At 41.6% G+C, this 20354-nt stretch overlaps 1 protein-coding gene across 5 annotated transcripts in view; it reads right to left on the reverse strand.

Moving 5' to 3' along the window:
* Positions 1-20354, reverse strand: part of NKAIN3 (sodium/potassium transporting ATPase interacting 3) — a 521250-nt gene that overhangs the window by 328647 nt on the left and 172249 nt on the right. The gene's annotated exons all lie outside the window — the stretch shown is intronic.

The following is a 20354-nucleotide window of genomic DNA, read 5'->3' on the forward strand; positions in this document are numbered from 1 at the left end:
AACCTGCGGACGCGGCAGGTAAACAAACCGGTTCGGCGCGCCGGGGCTTTCCCTGAACAAGCGGCGGACCGGCTTTGAGAACCATTGGTCTAAATCACAGTAAGTGTTATAATGATGTCATGTGGGTCTCTCTTTATAAGACTCCCTTTCATCATACTACCATGGAAACAAACTTAATATAGCAACTTAAAAAAAAATTATTCCTAGGCACTTGGTCTTGTCCAGTGTATTTACTCTTTGAGCTTAGCTCTTCAACATCTTTACGGAAATAACAAATACTCCCAGAGATTTTTTTTTTTTTTTTTTTTTTTGCTTTCTGAAAGTGTCATACCGTAAAATTTTACAAACTTGACCCAGGAGCAATAAAGCACAGCATTTACAAAGTTACCATGCTCTGATCTTTTTTCACTATTAGCCAATTAGATCACTTGAGCTAAGCAAGAAAGGAAAAAATGGACTGTGAAAAAGTTCTCACGACAGATGACTATTGTTTCCATTTTCCTTCCTAGCTGCTTGTTTTATTTCCATATTAGCTGAACTTGTGGATGAATCTGCCCAACAATCTGGTCCTCTATTTCTAATAATCCATGTGACACAGTCCAAGAGAAACAACTACTTCCTCACAACCACTCTTGTTGTATATGGTAGAATTCATAGATGGGTGAATGGCATGAATAATAAATAACTGCTATTAAAATAAATATATTTAACAGTACGAGATATACAACTTTATAGAGTGTGGACTTTAGAGTCATATTTTTGAATTATACTACTACTGCTACCACTTTTTCTCTGTTATTTCCACTGAAATGCAGCAAATGTCAAAAAGCATTTACTAAGGAAGTATCTGAATCCAAAGACTCAAAATCTATGTGAAAGAAAGTGTAGAATCAAATGAAGTAAAAATCGTAAATGAATCAAACTGTACCGTAGAATCTCTAGGGCTAGAAATTTCATGCTCTAATAATAAGAATATAGTGGTAGGGATACGTTACCAACCACCTGACCAGGATGGTGATAGTGACTGTGAAATGCTCAGGGAGATTAGAGAGGCTATTAAAATAAAAAGCTCAATAATAATAATGGGGGATTTCAATTATCCCCATATTGACTGGGTACATGTCACCTTAGGATGGGATGCAGAGATAAAGTTTCTTGACACCTTAAATGACTACTTCTTGGAGCAGCTGGTCCTGGAACCTGTTAGGATATAGATATTCAGGCCTGTCTAAGAATTTAGGTGTATTCTTATCACTTAGCTAGTTATAGAGGTATAAAAGAAATCACTGTCAAAATCACTGTCTGCCGGTGTAAGAGCCTTCTCTTACTGTGACAGTCTGAGGCCCTATTCTTAGGCTAAGGCCTTTGGCTAAGCAGCAGAAGCAGCCATAAACTGGGAAGCGAACGGTCACATCCTCATATTCCAACCTAGTCACATTGAAATAAGGTGCTATTGGGCTGTTAGGCATTATCAGGACAGGATTGTATTCCTATCACCTCCAGAGAAAGGGAAGTGCCTAGAAGATGTAAAAGGAAACTTAGTTTGATAGCATCCTGTCTGGCAAGAACTCACTTATCAATAGCTGGGATGTGAAATCCTCATTTCTTGTTGTTCTATCACTGTAGTCCCCATTTCCTTATTGTTTGTCTGTATAATCTCTGTCTGGTTCTGTGATTGTTTCTATCTGCTGTATAATTAATTTTGCTGGGTGTAAACCAATTAAGGTGGTGGGATACAATTGGTTAAATAATCATGTTACAATATGTTAGGATTGGTTAGTTAAATTTCAGTAAAATGATTGGTTAAGGTATGGCTAAGCAGAACTCAAGTTTTACTATATAGTCTGCAGTCAATCAGGAAGTAGTGGGGAATGGGGTTGGGGAAATTGGAATCATGTTTTGCTAAGGGGGCGGGGAATGGGAACAGGGACACAGGCAAGGCTCTGTGGTGTCAGAGCTGGGAAGGTGGACACTAAGGAAGGAAACTGGAATCACTGCTTGCGGGGAGTTCACCCCAATAAACATCGAATTGTTTGAACCTTTGGACTTCGGGTATTGTTGCTCTCTGTTCATGCGAGAAGGACCAGGGAAGTGAGCGGGTGAAGGAATAAGCCCCTAACAGAACCCACCAAAGGAGAGGCAATTCTTGATTTAGTCCTAAGTGGAGCACAGGATCTAGTCCAAGAGGTGAGTATATTTCAGAGGTAGGCAAAGTACATCTGGCCTGCGGGACCCTCCTGCCCGGCCCCTGAGCTCCTGGCCCAGGAGGTTAGCCCCCGGCCTCTCCCCTGCTATCCCCACTCCCCTGCAGCCTCAGCACACCATGCCGCTGACGCAATGCTCTGGGTGGCCAGGAAGCGCAGTTGCAGAGCCGCAGCCTGACCCGGAGCTCTGGGTGGCATGGCTGTAGCGCCGCCAGCCACTGGTGCTCCAGGCAGCACAGTAAGGGGGCAGGGAGGGTTGGATAGAGGGCAGGGGAGTTGGGGGTGGTGGTCGGGGGCAGGGGTGTGGACAGGGGTTGGGGTGGTCAGAGGGTGGGGAACTGGGCGGTTGGATGGGGCAGAGGTCAGGTGGGGCAGTCAGGTTGGATGGGGCGGCAGGGGGCAAGTCAGGGGCAGGGGTTCCAGGGGCCGTCAGGGGACAGGGAGAAGGGGTGGTTGGATGGGGCAGGGGTTCCGGGGGGCAAGTCAAGAATGAAAGGGAGTGTTGGATGGGGCGGCAGGGAGCAGTCAGGGGTGGGGGGGTCCAGGGATGGTCAGGGACAGGGAGCAGGGAGTGGTGGATGGGGTAGGAGTCCCGGGGGGGGTATCAAGGGACGGGGGTGGGGGTGTTGGATAGGGTAGGAGTCCCGTGGGAGCCATTAGGGGGCAAGAAGCGTGGGGGGTCGGATAGGAGGCAGGGGCTAGGCCACGCCTGGCTGTTTGGGGAGAGACAGCCTCCCCTAACCTACCCTCCATACAATTTTGGAAACCCGACGTGGCCCTCAGGCCAAAAAGTTTGTCCACCCCTGATATAGCTGGACCACTTGGTAATAGTGACCATACTATAATAAAATTTAATATCCCTGTGTCAGGAAAAACACCACAGAAGCCCAGCATTGTGGCATTTAATTTCAGAAAGGAGAACTACACAAAAATGAAGAGAAATTAAATAAGCAGAAGTTAAAGTGTACAGCGCCAAAAGAGAAATCTCTACAAGCTGCGTGGAAACTTTTTAAAGACACCGTAATAGAGATTCAACTTAAATGTATACCTTAAATTAAAAAACATGGTAAGAGAACCAAAAAAGAGCCACTGCGGCTAAACAACAAAGTAAAAGAAGCAGTGAGAGGCAAAAAGGCATCCTTTAAAAAGTGAAAGTTAAAATCCTAGTGAGGAAAATAGAAAGGAGCATAAACACTGGCAAACGAAGTGTAAAAATACAATTAGGAAGGCCAAAAAATAACTTGAAGAACATTTAGCCAAAGACTCAAAAAGTAATAGCAATTTTTTTTAAGAACATCAGAAGCAGGAAGCCTGCTAAACAACCAGTGGGGCCGCTGGATGATTGAGGTGCTAAAGGAGCATGCAAGGATGATAAGGCCATTGTGGAGAAACTAAATGAATTCTTTGCATCAGTCTTCACAGCTGAGGATGTGAGGGAGATTCCCAAACCTGAGCCATTCTTTTTAGATGACAGATCTGAGGAACTCTCCCAGATTGAGGTATCATTAGAGGAGGTTTTGGAACAAATTGATAAATTCAACAGCAATAAGTCACCAGGACCAGATGGTATTCACCCCAGAGTTCTGAAGGAACTCAAATGTGAAATTGCAGAACTACTAACTGTAGTCTGTAACCTATCATTTAAATCAGCTTCTGTACCAGATGACTGGAGGATAGCTAATGTGATGCCAACTTTTAAAAAGGGCTCCAGAGGTGATGCCAGCAATTACAGGCCTGTAAGCCTGACTTCAGGTACTGGGCAAACTGGTTGAAACTATAATAAAGAACAATATTGTCAGACATAGAGATGAACATAATTTGATGACGAAGAATCAACATGGTTTCAGTAAAGAGAAATCATGCCTCACCAATCTACTAGAATTCTTTGAGGGGGTCAACAAGCATGTGGACCAGGGGGATCCAGTGGGTATAGAGTACTTAGATTTTCAAAAAGCCTTTGACAAGGTCTCCTACCAAAGGCTCTTACACAAAGTAACCTGCCACAGGATAAGAGGGAAGGTGCTCTGATGGATTGGTAACTGGTTAAAAGATAGGAAACAAAGGGTAGGTATAAATGGTCAGTTTTCAGAATGGAGAGAGGTAAATAGTGGTGTCCCCCAGAGATCTATTCTGGGACCGGTCCTATTCAACATATTCATAAATGGTCTGGAAAAAGGGGTAAATTGTGAGGTGGCAAAATTTGCAGATGATACAAAATTACTTAGGGTACTTAAGACCCAGGCAGACTGCGAAGAGCTACAATAGGATCTCTTAAAACTGGGTGACTGGGCAACAAAATGGCAGATGAAATTTAATGTTGATAAATGCAAAGTAATGCACATTGGAAAACATAATCCCAACTATATAAAATGATGGGGTCTAAATTAGCTGTTACCACTCAAGAAAGAGATCTTGCAGTCATTGTGGATAGTTCTCTGAAAACATCCACTCCATGTGCAGTGGCAGTCAAAAAAGCGAACAGAATGCTGGGAATAATTAAGAAAGGAATAGATAATAGGACAGAAAATATCATATTATCTCTATATAAATCCATGGTACGCCCACATCTTGAATACTGTGTGCAGATGTGGTCGCCCCATCTCAAAAAAGATATATTGGAATTGGAAAAGGTTCAGCAAAGGGCAACAAAAATGATTAGGGGTATGGAACAGCTGCCATATGAGGAGCGATTAATAAGACTGGGACTTTTTAAGTTAGAAAAGAGACGTCTAAGGGGGGAATATGATAGAGGTCTATAAAATCATGACTGGAGTGGGGAAAGTAAATAAGGAAGTGTTATTTACTCCTTCTCATAACACACAAATTAGGGATCACCAAATGAAATTAATAGGCAGTGGGTTTAAAACAAATAAAAGGAAGTATTTCTTCACACAATGCACAGTCAACCTGTGGAACTCCTTGCCAGAGGATGTTGTGAAGGCCAAGACTATAACAGGGTTCAAAAAAGAAAATAAATTCATGGAGGATAGGTCCATCAATGGCTATTAGCCAGAATGGGCAGGGATGGTGTCTCTAGCCTCTGTTTGCCAGAAGCTGGGAATGAGCAACAGGGGATGGATCAGTTGATGATTACCTGTTCTGTTCATTCCCTCTGGGGTACCTGGCACTGGCCACTGCCGGAAGACAGGATACTGGGCTAGATGGACCTTTGGTCTGACCCAGTAGGACCATTCTTAAGTTAATTATCAGAGGGGTAGCCGTGTTAGTCTGTATCCACAAAAACGACAAGATGTCCAGTAGCACCTTAGAGACTAACAGATTTATTTGGGCATAAGCTTTCGTGAGTAAAAAAGCCAATTCTTGAAATGCAATCAGATGCATCTGAAGAAGTGGGGTTTTTTACCCACGAAAGCTTATGCCCAAATAAAGCTGTTAATCTAGGAACAGGACAGTATATGTACTGAAAGGATTCTATTTTAGACCAACCCCTTCAGACTGCCATATAAAGAGTCTTTTAAACCACAAATCAAAGAATAAGGTGAGTAACCCCGTGGCAAATTCATCCCTATACAACAAGAAGGGATACCTCATTTGGAAGTAATATGTCTGTGGGCTTAACGAGTAAAAGGAAAAGGTACAGTCTATTTACAGACTGCCATGTGTATCAGACAAATTGAAGTAGGTTTTGATTGGCCACTAGTAAAGGTAATGGGCCCAATCAGGATTTTTTTTTAATTAAAGTTCTTTTTCATATGCTTAGCTAATCAGAGAGCTGGGAAGAGTTGTCCAACTTGATTGAAACTTAGAGCTAAACCATTCTGTTTCAGAGATACTGGGTCAAATGAACTAGGCCCACTCTCCCTTCCACTGTACAAAGCAATGGAGTTATTGATGTCAGTGAGAGCAGAATCTGGCCTTGGGTTATTTGGTAGTATTTCTGGTATTGAGAAATGAGCTTCTGCAGACCTAAACACCAGGAAAATTGCAGTCACTGCCAATAATTTCTTGGCAGATTTAAATGCACGTTTTGTGACTATCCTCACTATCCATTGTTCATTTTTCCTCAATATTTGTTCCTTTCAGAATTTTAACTTTGCAATGGCTATAATTCACACTTAAGTATGCCATCCCCAGCAAGCCTTTTTTAATGTAATCAACATTCATTAGGAGGCTTTGTGGCAGAATTCTCAGTACACAGCTCTCCATTAAAGCTAAGTCTGACTCCTTGACAGCTCACAGGTGGAATTATGAAGCCGGTGCTGATTGAAGAAATTTATACGGGCTCATTCACCTTTTTCTTGCACTAGTTCTCCGTGAAGGCAGAGGTGCAAAGTAATGGATTGCTATTGTGTGGGCTTTGTTTTCAGCAAACCTTCAGTCAGTGTTAATCCTGATGTGTAATTAATACATTTTTAATATAATTGTATACATCACTAACTCAAGCAGCTGTTAAACCTGAGTACATCGCATGTCCTCTAGGGACCTGTGTTCATTTTCAAAATGTCAAGATGTGCTTGGTAGCAAGCATGGAGCAGGCTAAGCTTCAGACAGAATGGAGGAAATGCTCTTTAGAATAAAAGAGTTTAAATAGCACAGTTGTTATGTTGAAAGCCTTTAAAAAGGAAAGCAAAACAACCTGAAAGTCCTGGAGGCCTCTTTTGGCATGCTGCAGAAATGCCATAAGTTTGAGTGGTTTTACACTGTTGCAGTTGCCTAACACTAGAGGGGTTAATTAATGTCTTTGGAAATAAAACCAACAGAGCTGCTCAACCTGAAGGTAAATAATTTGTTCACTTTGGCCTCATTTCCTAAGTGACCTGCATTGGGCCACATATTGGGAAGCAATCAGTAATCAGAGTTACTGTACTCCTTTCAGGGAATGTTCATTTTTCAATTCACCACCATTTGGCTGAGTTATTCCTTAAATCAATCAATAATAATTCAAAATTGAACCAAATGGGGCCATATAGCTCCATAGAGGAACTGCCTGTCAAGTGACACTGGAAATTTTGGAAAAAATCACAGAGCTAATGTATTTGTTTTTTATTTAAAATCAAGTGATTTCTTGATCTGTCTGAAATAATTCAGTGATAAAATAGACTGGGGTCTAATTTTAGGGCTCACGGTCAACACAAGCCATTATCTAGGATGGGTTTAGCTTTACAAGGTTCTCTCTTCCCAAATCAGTACATAACAAATAATGGAGCTCAGTCCCTTTCATATATGTGCCTTTCACATAGAAAAGTTACTACATTTTCATTGTACCTATGTGGCCTGATTCTCACTTACATTAAGAATCCTTTACTCTATTCTGGCGGCATAATGTAAAGTGGATGTAAACATTTTTATATATTATATATTTATATATGTATATATCACTTGGCAGCAGTAGAACTCAAGTCCTTTAGAAAGGTGGGTGAACTTTAAAATTCAATATTCCCATGGAATATTTTTGTTTTAACGAATTGGCCTCCTCTCACAGAAAAATGATCCACTAGAAATTTCTGACCAGCTCTGGTTAGAGTCAAAATACTGGTAAGTCAATAACAGGAGGTGAACTGGAAGATAGTCTGTGGTTTGGTCTGTGAGCTATATGTGTTTTCAGTCTTGTTTCTGTTTGTAGCCTGTATTTGAAATGTGTACAATATAAAATGGTGACTGGCAAAAGAGGCTTTTCTGGTGTATAGACTGTTAGATGAGGATTGAAATAGGATAGGGGCAAAAATAAGGCTGATTTTGTAAAGTGCAATGTGAAATTTTACTCTTGTACAGTTCATTTACGAGAGATGGACAGTGAGAATATTTGATTTATCTTCCTATAAGATAGGATAGGATACCTATAGGTATCCTCCTGTAATAGAAAGTTACTCATCTTGTGCAGTAACGTAAGTTCTTTGAGATGTGTGTCCCTGTTTGTACAATTTCTAGAACCCATCTATAGGATGTGATGGTATTCCAGATTGGATAAAACAGAACTAGGTGATCTCTGAATGGTCAGGAGAGAGTAGATATCTTCACACAGAAAGACATGGGGTTCTCAGACCTTCGACCGAGGCTTCAGATTTGTTGCCTGGATGTTGATGGTGCGACGCAGCTGCTGGAGGAATAGGCCGTCATCTCCTCAATGGTCTCTGTTTCCAATCCTGTGACTCATGCTGCCATTGTTGTTGTGAGTATGGAATGTGGCGGTAGCATTGAGGGGCATAGTAACTCCTCTATCTTTTCTTGGATCTAGATGTATAAATCCCCAGAGATCGGAGTGTTGCTCGTGAATTTTGAGCATATGGAGAGAGACATCTGTCTTTGTGGCAAAGAGTTTGGGCTCCTCGAATGGTAAGTCTTTGACCATGGATTGCACTTCCCTAGGGAAGCTGGAGAGATGGAGCCAAGAGGCCTCTCTCATCACCACACTGTGGTCGCCACTGATCTTGCAGCTGAGTCAATAGAGTCCAGTGCAGCTTGGAGGGCTGTTCTAAATATGAGTTGTCCCTCGGATACAAGTGTTGTAAATTGTTCTTTTTTATCTTCAGAAATAAAGTAGATGAATTCAGAAAACTTTGTGAAATTGTAAATCATACTTTGCCTGCAAGGCCTCATAATTGGCTATCCGGAGATGTAGTGTAGCCAAAGAGAAAGCCTTGTGGTGAAAAGGTTGAGCCTTTTCCAGTCCTTAAGGTGTGTTCTTGGGCTGCTGCTGTCTGCCACGTTCATGGACTGCATCGACAACCAGTGAATTGGGTGCCGAATGGGAGAAGAGGAGCTCTGTGCCCTTCACTGGCATATAATATTTATTTTGTCAGAAGTCTTACAGGTTGGAGGAGCAGTTGCAGGGGTCTGCCAAATGGTTTTTGACAGGTTTAATTATTGCATCATTCATAGGTAAAGTGATTTTGGAAGAAGAGGATGTATTCAAAAGGTCTACTAGTTTGTGCTGTGTCACCTGGACCTCTTCCTAGAGAGATGTCCAGAGAACTCACCACCCTTTTAAATAGGACCTGGAATTATTTGAAATCATCCCCCATATATAGGGGGAGGAGCCATGATGATGTCATCTGGGGAGGAGGATGAAAGGTGGTGCCCCTTTCTGGTATGAGGGTTCTTCCCCCTCTTCATCATCTTCCCCAGTAGGTTTCAAAGGTCAAGGTACCGAGGTGTAGGTGATTGCTGTGTGCTTAGTCTGGATGTGGTAGACAGTCCCTTTTCTGTTGTGTGGGGTATGTCACCCATGGATTCCAGTATGCCCATTGGGGTGGATAGAGCATGGCTAGGCCCCAAGGTTGGCGATGCCACTGTGGATATCTGGGATTAGTATAATATGTCCCCTGAGGGGGTGCCGGTTTGGGTGGCTCATGATGGTCAGGAGATTGTAGGGAATCTATTTGCCCTTCCTCGTCCTCCTCCTCATCGCTCAAAAAGGGTAGAGCAGAGTGCGATGGAGTCACAGGAGACTTGGTGCCAAACGAATGGGAGCGTCAGGCATAGATCGAACTAAGAGATCTTTGTGCTGTAGGAACCGCTGCAGTGACTGTATGATCTGCACCAGAGGCTGCCTGGTTGTCAGTGCCAGGAGCCACGGCGTGTATGTCGGCACCTTAGACTGTGCGGGTGTGTGCACTGAGCATGCAGTGGAGGTCGAAGAATGAGCCACAGTCTGCAGGGATGCAATGCCGCTGTGCACTGATCGCGGCTTTGGCTGCATCTGTGCTGAGGCATGGGGTTCAATTTCCCCTTAGTTCCTGTGTCTGAGCTGGCTCTTTTAGAGTCCTTAGCTCTCGCGGTATCGGCAGTGCCAGATGGTCCTGCTGTCTCAGCGCAAGGAACAGCCGGTGCGGTTGGTGCAGAGGTTGTTTGCCCATTCACGGAACGGCATTTCTTGGCAGATTCCTGCACTGGTGACACAGTTACCCACTTTTTGGACACTTATTTTAGCAGGGTGATCAGAAGCCTGGGTCATGGAGGAGGAACCCTTGTCAGAAGCCATGGGTGGTGAGATTTGTCCAGGTGGGGTCCAGGCCTCAGGCTTAGATACCTGTCTGAGAGACTTCTCCATGAGAAGGAGTTTTAGTTGTAAGTCTCTACCCTTTCTTGTTCGGGCAGTTAACTTGTGGCACCGAGGACACTTCTGTGTTATATGTGTTCCGCCCAGAAAGCAAACACACTGAGTGTGTAGGTCCGAAACTGGTACGGAGATCCTGGAGGTGAGGCAACATTTAAAGCCCAAGGAACTGGGCATTCCCGTCAGGAAAAGCTTTTGCCCCAGAGAGGCTGACTATTCTAAAGGGTGAACTGAAACCTAGCTTCTAACGAGGAAAATAATAATTTTTTTTTTAAACAAGGTGACGAGGACAAAGAAAAACTAACCAACTATTCTAACTAAATAATGGTAGTAAATAGGCTAGAAAGAACTAAGTAGTGAGGTGCTGCTAAGTGCTCTGACTTAAAGCCAAAGGCGGTAGAGAAGGAACTGAGGGGGGAGGGGTTGGTCGCACAGTGTCAGTTAACCAGCGGAAGTAGTGTGAGACGGGGACCATGCGTGTGCAACCCAACTGGGCACTCCTAGCACAAATCTCCGATTATGAGTGCTGGGGCACACGAACACCTAAAGTGGAGAACCCACAGAGACAGCACTCAAAGAAGAACTGGTCAAATTCATATTTTTAAGTGCTTAGATTTTTCTAACTATGACATTTTTTCCTCCTGCCTGAGAAATAACACAATCTTTGTACCTCAAAGTCTGAAAGGTATAATGTTAAGACCTTAAGCAAACATGATAAAATGTGAATGAGCTTGAATTAAATCAGACAAGAGTTTGTGTATAAATTATTTAAGAATTTGTACTGTGAGTTACTTAAGTTTATAACCTAGCAGGAGATACAGCCTTAGAAATAAAGATCTAAAAGCAAAAATCTGAGTCACAGAAAAACAATCTCAACTAAGCCAGAGCAGGTGGTTTGGGATTTGCATAGGATGAGCCTTAGGGACATTCAAAATGAACTGAATGGGGCCCAGAAGTATAGGTATGCTGCTGTTGGCTCATTTGTGTCTCACTAAAATGTCACTCACTTCTTACCTTAAGCAGAGTCTATATTTTTAACCTTGTGGAAGCAGAATTCTAAGTCTCGGACTTCCTGTCCTTATAGGACAATGATGTTAAGAATAAATTTGGTTCCAACATGGCAAGGAGAAGATGACCTGATTTTGCTCTGACATACCAGGGGGAAATCAAGAATAATGCCTTTGAGTCCAAAAGGAGTTATGAATGTGTAAAACAAGTGTAAATGAGAGAAGAACTAGGTCCTGTGGGATAGGTCTTCAGCTGGCGTAAATTGTTAGCACTCCATTGAAGTTCACACAGCTAAGGATCGCCCCCACGCGTTCATACTGGCTTTTCTCTCAAATTAAAGTATATCTTACACAATTCATTTTCTTATGGCAAACTCCTTCTAAAACCTCTCCCACCATGGGACATTATAGTGCAGTTTTATTTAGGGCCCTAGAGGCTCCAAAGAAAAACCTATAAGTGTCTGTGATCAGAAATCTTATTTTCTTAAATGTACTTTTTCCTATTCCCCACTGCTAAGTCTCTACTCTTTATCTGTTCAGAGTCCATGAGTATTTTAAAAATTACTTTTCCTCTGCAAGGAGACAATCTGAGGAGTAACCTCATTGCCTCAATCTTTGGAAACATAAACCATCATTATTAATGCTACTCCCAAAAGTTTAATTTAACAAGTCAAATTAGATTGCCTACCATAGGCACTATGGCAGTCAGAATATTATCCTTTCCCTCCTATAACGTTGGCAATGAAAGTTGAATAAACCACGGCTGTGTCTTTTCTTTTTGCGAATACAGACTAACACGGCTGCTACTCTGAAATTTGTCCCTTTTGTTTATTTTATTATCAGCATGTCTGATTTGTTTTAACTTCAATTGCCATTACCTGGAAATTGGTTTGACAGTACCTCTCCTCATCATGGTTTCTGCTACGAGAACATCCATTTCAGCTGAGTTAATTAAGATTCAAACTGAACTCAATCTCATTTCAGTTTCTCAGCATTGTTATCTTGTAAACCTTCCTGAATGCTAAACTCCAGGGTCAAAGAGATTCTGTCTGGATTGGGTCCTAAGAAGGGTAAACTGTAAATACTATGTAATTTTTCCAAGACATGGGAAGTTTGAATGTGTTTGTCTCAACTTAAGAACAAACATTATCTATCAGCAAAACATGCCATTAATATACTATTACGCCACTGATTGAGTTATCTTTGTATTGTTGCTCTAACTGGCTGTTGAGAAATGCTTTGTACATCTGCAGATGCACCATAAAGGACAATGGATAATAATGGACAATGGATTCCTTTGTTGAAGGAATCTAAAGGTCATTGCTACTCTGTGACCTTAAAACATTTTACATTCATTTGCCTCCCTCTGAATCTTCAACCTTGGCTTGATAGTTAAGGTGAAATATCTTTGTAAACCCTGCTGTCTACACTATAGAGCAGAGTCAAAGTACAAACTCAGGTACGGTCCCTAGATACCACTGGACAGGCAGACAAAAACTGATGAAGACTGTCAAGGTTTGGATTTGATTTCTCACATATATGATATTAAGAGAAAGTTATGTTGTTTAAGGAAATAATTTTAAGGCCCTTACAACTTTGACTATACACTTTCCTGTTAAATTTAATAAAGCTTCCTACGAAATGTATGCATGATAGAGCATAACCATAATGATGCCCACTAAACTCTGGCATTTTATAATACTTTAGTACAATGCTCCTGCAACATAACCAATTCTGCTAACAAACTATGAGACAGCATATAAGAAATGCTTCCATTCAAAACAGAAAACTAATAGACTTTTTTCCATCAGTAAAGTCTGAAGGAAATAGACTTCTCTACTCTAGCTCAATTTTTCCTTATATTCAGCTTTTTAATAGCAAGTGAAAAAAGAGACTGAATCATTAACATCACAAGACAAAATATCAAAGCGTATTGTAAAATCCATAATTCCAACTGATGGTAGCAGCGTGCTTGCTTGTTTTCTCCAGTCCTTCCATTTTTCTGACATTGACACATATCCTTTTATGGCATTATTAGAAAGAAATGTTAGCCTGATGACAAAATTGTTACCATATATTGTACGTGTCCTGTGAAATAAGCATTTTTCACAACCATGAAAGTGCAGTCTAAAAAATAAATTATTATACTTTTCCAAGTTACATGCTGAAAAAATTGCAGATGTCAAAATTGCCAGTATAATCAGATGGGACCAAATATTAAGTAGGCAAACATCCCAGACACCTGTCTAAAAGTCTGCATTACAGATGCCCATTACTATTTCAACTGAGTTTGAAATCAATCCCAATACAGATCTGTGCAATGGTCTAAGTATTGCTTAAGTTCTGTTTTAATATCTTAAGTGAAACTTAGTGGTATAGATCCTCTCTGTTTGAATTATTTTCACCCTGAATAAGTAATACCCCTCAAAAATAAACAAATGGCAGTAGAAATCCAGCAGATAGGTTTACAGTTATGAGTTTGATTATAAAGAGATTTTTGAAACTGGCTTTAACACTTGAATAAGGTACTCTACTGTAAAAAAAGAAAAAAAGAAAAAAAAAGAAGCCTTATTGCTATTCTAACTGCACAAACATACCTAATATACAAACAAACATGATTAGTAATCATTCTAATGGGTCAGATCTGCATTTCCGTCCTTGCTACCCACATGACTTGTCTCATGCATGGATTATATATTTTAATTTGTATCTCAGAAGTGTATATTAAAGTATATATTGGAAAAAATATAAAGATACAACAATATATATGTAAGTGTATTGATGTCCTGGTCAATCAAGGATCATTTTCAATAAGTTAAGATCATGTTAAAGGCACTTTATTAATAAAAATTAATTGTGATTCTTGAATAAAAGGCATAATAAGTGCAAAGTATAATTAGTAATAGCTAGCACTTATATAGTAGTTTGCATTTGTAATTCACATACTTAAAGATTATACTGCAGCATTTGATATTTAAGTCCAAAGAAAGGGAGAGAAGCAGTGGACATGGATTTTTGTTTGCACACTGTGTCTCTGCATCTGTGCAGGGAGCAAGGGCAAGGCAAGAAGGGCCCAAAATATCTGACTGATGTGGTTACTAGGCATGCTCAGTAGTTGTAGCTGAAGCTATATATAAACACTCTAAGGGCAAGCAATCTTGCGGACCACACACAAATTATAATCTTAGAACTGAGCCAGTGCTGGGTAAGGAAATAAGCACAAGCATTAAAAGACAGTCCTGTGACTGACTGAAGCAGGACCAAGAGATGTGTCTGCTATCAGGGTTGGGTCCCTGTGCCTGTACCATTTTGGATATAGGTTAGTGTTATTCCACCTATATTTACTAGGGAAGCTCTCCATTAGCATCATGTGTGGTCCATTGTTGTATGTTTTAAAGAGGGAGAGCTGTGAGCATTTGTCACTCCTACAAGCTACAAAACATATGGAAATTCCATTGAGCTATTAGCTAGCTGCTTTCAATTGGGACTGTCTCAGTTAGAGAAAGAACTGGGGCATATCTCAGTGAGGTGATGGTTTGTGGAACCTTAGCAGACTTAGCTGGACTTATGGGGAAAAGCTAATGGGGACACAGCACTCTATAGAGTGAGAGCCTCATAGAAATACAACAGTTAGGTAGTTTATATGCTCACTCCAACACCTTCACCAGGCTATTGATTTCCCATCTCACGTGAGATACAGAAGGACACCAAATGAAAACAACTGTTCTCAAAGTTTTGCCTTGCATATCATTTGTTGGAAATACAATATCCTTGTGTTCCTTTATAGTAGTTTTGAGGCATATATTTATTTACTTTCAAAGTCTTAAGTGGAATCACTGTCTTCAAGGGATACAGAAGTCTTGACAAGAATAGACTGCTTATTTTTCATCTAAATTGACTTGAAACAGAAATGGAAATAATGTTAACACATCTGTCAGAGCGAGTTTCATTTGGCATTTAATATTTTATAAGATGAGCAGCAAAGATTGTGATAAAAACTCAACCAAATATATTTTTAACACATCCTGCTGCCAAAATATTTCAGAAACTTTTTAAATACTGGACGTATCTAGGTGATAATACATTGTCTGTTTGAAAGAAAAAAAAACAGTAGAATAAGGGTTCGCCTACCAAGAGAACTATTGTAGGAAGTCTGAAATCAGGTTTACTTGACTATAAGCCTGTGGCCAAGTACACATACAATACAGTCATCAAGGTCCCAATCAACTGATGCATGTGGGATCAATAAAGAAAAAACACAGACAATATCAGCTCTAAAAACACAGGCTTCTAGTTTGTGAAATAGAGGATGAGTGGTCTGGTTACTCAGACACTGGATTGTGACTCAAAAGATCTTGTTTCAACTTCTGTCTCTGCCACAGACTTCCCGTGTGAGCTTGGGAAAGTCACTTAGGCTACACTACAAGCTGATTCCCCTGCTCAGGTGCACATACACATGCTAGTTCTCGTCAAGCTAGCTTGAGTATAAATAACAGTGTAGCTGTGGTAACACAGGTAGCAGCAGTGAAAGCATGCCGAGTACAATCTCACCTGAAACTGGTGGATGTGTACTTGGCACAGCCCAGCCTTGGCACAGCCCAGCCATGCCTCGAGTACAGCTACCCATGCTAACATGGCTCCACTGCGGTTTATACTCCTAGCTCATACTGTTGACCTAGCTTTAATCTCTCCGTGTCTCAGTTCCCTACCTGTAAAACAGAGATAAATAGCACTTTCTTTCTCCCACCCCTTGTCTGTCTATATTGTTTTTAAACAGGGGTTTAAAAAGCCAGCTCCTAAGCAACCAGAGGAGCAGGAAACAGGAGAGTTTTGCAAGGGAATTTAGAGAGGAAGAGGCAGATACACCTAACACACATACTTTAAACCTAGGCCAATAATCACCTTCCCCACCCCACCCCACAAAACCCTGCCAGGGTAAAAATAATGCAGGCAGAAGTTCAGCAGCAGAGGGTGGGCTATCCAGTTTATTGCACTGAATGCAGAATGTACCATTACATGCATTGTGGGTAGGCAGCATACATGTGCATATGCTGCAAAACAACTCGTGGTCCTCAGAGAGACAATATGGGCTCTTGAAGCCAGAGGGGCTGAACAAGAGGAGCTAAGGAAAACAGCTCGGTACACACAGAAGACTTGCAGGGGGACAGTACAGGAGCATCCCCCCAGTGGGACCCTCCTTCCTTTCATATTCAGGATGCCTCTCTTGGGGAGAGAACCCCAGTTATTACAAAAAGCCAGATAATAGTAATGGGGGAGTTGACTATCAGAAATGTAGACAGCTGGGTTTTTGAATACCAGGAGAACCACATGGTAAATTGCCTGCCGGTGTGCAAGGGTTGCAGATCTCATGAAACATCTAGACAGACTTCTGTGCAGTGCTGGGGAGGATTCAGTGGTCATGGTACATGCAGACACCAATGACATAGGGAAAGGTAGGAGAGAGGTCCTGGAGGTCACATTTAGGCTGCTACATAAAAGATTAAAGTTCAGGACAACCATGGTAGCATTTTCTCAAATTCTTCCAGTTCCATGAGCAGGACCAGAAAGATGCACAGAATTGCAGTGTTTCAATGTGTAGATGAGACAATGGGGTAGGGAGGAGGGTTTTAGGTTTACTAGGTGCTGGGGAACCTTTTGGGAAATGAAGAGCCTATACAGGAAGGATAGGGCCACCTAAACCAAAACGGAACCAGGCTTCTGGCATGTAAATTTCAAAAGGTTGTAGAGGGGTTGGTTTTTTTTTAAACTAAGGGTTGGGGGGAAACAAGCAGGTGCAGAGGCGCACACAGTTTGGGTGGAGACATCCCTTAGGGATGAGTTTATTAAAGGGGGAAATCTATATCCTAGTAAAGAGGATAGGAAAGAAGTTGGTAAAGTACAGGCAGGAGCTTGTGAGGAACAGTCAAACATAAGAGTCCCATTTAAATATAACACATAAAGGCAAGCAACTGAATATTGACAAAATGTACAAGTGCTTATCTACAAATGCTAGAAGTCTAAATACTAAGATGAGTGAATGAGAGTGCCAGGTAGTAAATGAGGATATTGAAAAACTTGGTGGAATGAGGATAATTAATGAGCTGCAGTAATACAAGGGTGTGATGGGTTGTCCACCCCACACAGCACTGGAAGGGTTTAAGATGGCCCTGCAGGCCAATTACTCCACAATCTGCACCTGGAGGAGCCAGGGAGCAGGGAACTAATTGGAAGCAGGCTTGGTCTGTGTGTATATCTGTCAACAGATAGGGGCTGCTAGGAAAGGCTGCAGGAAGGCAGGCAGCAGTCACTTCCTGGGAAGAGGGAGGAAGGTTGTGGAGCTGGTACACCCAGAGGGGGGGGGGGGAACGAGGTGTGGTAGGAAGCCATCCAAAGAAGGAACAGTGAGGGCTGAGAGAGGAAACTGAACTGCTGAGCTGAAGGTCCCTTGTCTGGAACCCAGAGTAGAGGGCAGGCCCAGATTCCCCTATCAGCCACTTAGGGCGCGGCACCATGGGGCAGTGAGAGGGAACACTGCCCGGGACTGCTAGGGAGAAGGTACTTTGCTACCCTGGAAAGGGGGAAAACAGAGTGACGTGGCCAGAAGGCTGAGTCATGAAGAGGATGCTACGGTTCCTGGAGCGAGAGAGAAGCTGCAGACCAGAGGGAAAGACAGAGCAATGGCGTGCAAACCACAGAAGGGGACATCGACTTCAAGAGCTAATCCCCAAAGCGACCAGGAGGAGGTGCCCCACCAGCAGTGAGCGGTGAACCCCATGACCCAGGGTACAAAATATATAGGAATAACAGAATAGGTTGTGCTGATGGGGGAGTGGCACTATATATGAAAGGAAGCATAGAGTCAATAAGTAAAGATCTTAAATGAATCAAACTGTAACACAGAATCTCTATGGATCGAAATTCCATGCTTGAACAATAAAAATAGAGCAGTACCAATCACTGGTCTATGATGGTGATGGTGACTGTGAAATGATCCGGGAGATTAGAGAGTCAAAGGCATAAAACACAATAATAATGAAGGATATCAACTATCCTCATGTTAACTGGGTATATGTCACATCAAGAAGGGATGCAGAGATACAATTTCTAGACATCATAAATGACTGCTTGCTGGAGAGCTTGTCTTGCAACCCACAAGACGAGAGGCAATTCCTGATTTAATCCTAAATGGAGCACAGGATCTGGTCCAAGAGATGAATATATCTGAACCACTCAGTAATAGCGACCATAATATAATTAAATTTAGTATCCTTGTAAGGGGGGAAATGACAAAGAAACCCACCTCTTCAAAAAGGGGAGCTACACAAAAATGAGGAAGCTAGTTAAATGGAAATTAAAAGGAACAGTCTTGATTGTTTGCGGGCATGTCACGCTCTAATAGAGGCTCATACTAAACATCCCAAATAAAAAAATCAAAAACAAGAACATGAAAAGAACCAAACAAATGCCACCATGGCTTATCAGAGGCAGTTAGAGGCAAAAAAGGCATCCTTTCAAAATTGGAAGCCAAATCCTAATGAGGAAAATGGAAAGGAGCATAAACTCTGGCAAGTCAACTATAAAAGTACATTTAGGCAGGCCAATAAAGAATTTGAAGAGCAACTAGCTAAGGACACAAAAACTAAAGTATTTTTTTAAAGTACATCAGAAGCAGGAAACCTGCCAAGCAGTCAGTGGGGCCACTGGATGATTGAGGTGCTAAACGAGCACTCAAGGAAGACAAGGCCATTGTAGAGAAGGTAAATGAATTCTTTGAGTCAGTCTTCACTGCAGGGGATCTGGAAGAGATCCTCATGCCCAAGCCATTCTTTTTAGGTGACAAATCTAAGGAATTGTCCCAGATTGAAGTGTCAAGAGTAGGTGTTTTGGAACAAAAAGATAAACTGAATAGAAATAAGTCACCAGGACCAGATGGTATTCACCCAAGAATTCTGAAGGAACTCAAATTTGAAATTGCGAAACTATAAACTGTGAGATGTAACCTATTGCTTAAATCAGACAGATAAACACAATATGCTGGGGAAGAGTTAACGCAGCTTTTGTCAAGGGAAATCATGCCTCACCAATCTATTACAATTCTCTGAGGGTGTCAACAACCATGTTGATAAGGGTGATCCAGTGGATATAGTGTAGTTAGACTTTCAGAAAGCCTTTGACAAGGTCCCTCACCAAACGCTCTTAAGCAAAGTAGGCAGTCATGGGATAAAAGGGAAGATTCTCTCATGCATCAGTAACTGGTTAAAAGATAGGAAACAAAGGGTAGGAATAAATTACCAGTTTTTACAATGAAGAGACGTAAATAGCAGGATCCCCTAAGGATTTTCAGTGATACCTGTGTTGTTCAACATACTCATAAATGATCTGGAAAAGGGGGTAAACAGTGAAGTGGCAATATCTGCAGATGGTACAAAATTATGCTGCCAGCTTTGGACTTAACTGTTACAAAGGGATATCACAAAACTGGGTGACTGGGTAAGGCAGCTGAAATTCAATGTTGATAACTACACTGCACATTGGAAAACATAATCCCAACTGTATATACAAAGTGATGGGGTCTAAATTAACTGATACCACAAAAGAAAGGGATCTGGGAGTCATAATGGATAGTTCTCTAAAAAACATCTACTCTGTGCAGCAGCCGTCAAAAAAGCAAACAGAACGTTAGGAACCATTAGGAAAGAGAGATAATAAAACAGAAAATATCATAATGTCACTGTATAAATCCATGGTATGCCCACACCTTGAACACTGCATGCAGTTCTGGTCACCTTATCTCAAAAAAGATATATTAGAATTGGAAAAAGATCAGAGAAGGGCAACAAAAATGATTAGGGGGTTGGAACAGCTTCCGTACAAGAATAAATTTAAAAGACTGGGACTGTTCAGCTTAGGAAAAAAGAGACAACTAAGTGAGGATATGACAGAGGTCTATAAAGTCATGAATATTATGGAAAAGTGGATAAGGAAGTGTTATTTACCCCTTCATGGAATGCAGAACTACCCTGTTCTGTTCTTTCCCTCTGAAGCACCTGGCACTGGCCACTGTCAGAGACAGGATACTGGACTAGATGGACCATTGGTCTGGTATGTAAAGCATCTAACACAAGC

The sequence above is a fragment of the Natator depressus genome, chromosome 2 (genome assembly GCF_965152275.1).
Source record: "Natator depressus isolate rNatDep1 chromosome 2, rNatDep2.hap1, whole genome shotgun sequence".
Lineage (NCBI taxonomy): Eukaryota > Metazoa > Chordata > Testudines > Cheloniidae > Natator > Natator depressus.